This window comes from Solanum tuberosum, unplaced genomic scaffold (assembly GCF_000226075.1).
Source record: "Solanum tuberosum cultivar DM 1-3 516 R44 unplaced genomic scaffold, SolTub_3.0 scf00274, whole genome shotgun sequence".
In the NCBI taxonomy this organism is placed as follows: Eukaryota; Viridiplantae; Streptophyta; class Magnoliopsida; order Solanales; family Solanaceae; genus Solanum; species Solanum tuberosum.
Window position 1 is genome coordinate 143,522 of NW_006239198.1, and position 658 is coordinate 144,179.

Below are 658 nucleotides of genomic sequence, written 5' to 3' on the forward strand. Positions count from 1 at the left end.
AGTCGCTCTTTGTGCTTCTTCAAAACCTTTTTGCTCTGGAGATCTTCTATCAAATCTTTGGCTTTATAACTAGGTCCAATAATAGCCAACAACTCATTTTCATTATTTGGTTTTTCTTTGCCTTTGTTGGTTTTGGTGTTGACTGTCTTGACTGGCTTTTTACCTTTCTTGCCAACCTTGACTGATTTAGATATCTTTTTTTCTCTTGGCTTTCTTAAGCGTGCAACTTTAGGAAGAGGTTCAGAAGGAGGATGACATCTCAGTCCAGTCACTATGGCAAATTCTTTTATGCCAAAACAAACAGGCATGCCACAGTAGTTTATCCAAATCTCATCCATTTTATTGTTCTTATCCTCCAAAGCATCATTATCAACTCCCTTATACTTGATTCTGCGCTTGAGAAGATCATACACCATGCTCATTTGAAAACGTGCATTGTTAGCCTCCGGCAAATCAAGAAAGTATCCAAAACAGCTAGATTTAAAGAAATCCTCCAACTTTTCATTCATCAATATTGTTCTAAAAGCATCAAATTTGGCACCCATGGCTGATTTTACAACAAAATCACCTGTCAAATTTGTAGGGTCATCTATAGGCATCTCTACATGAAACTTGTCAATATTAAAAATTTTGACAACATCTTCATCTCCTTCCTCAC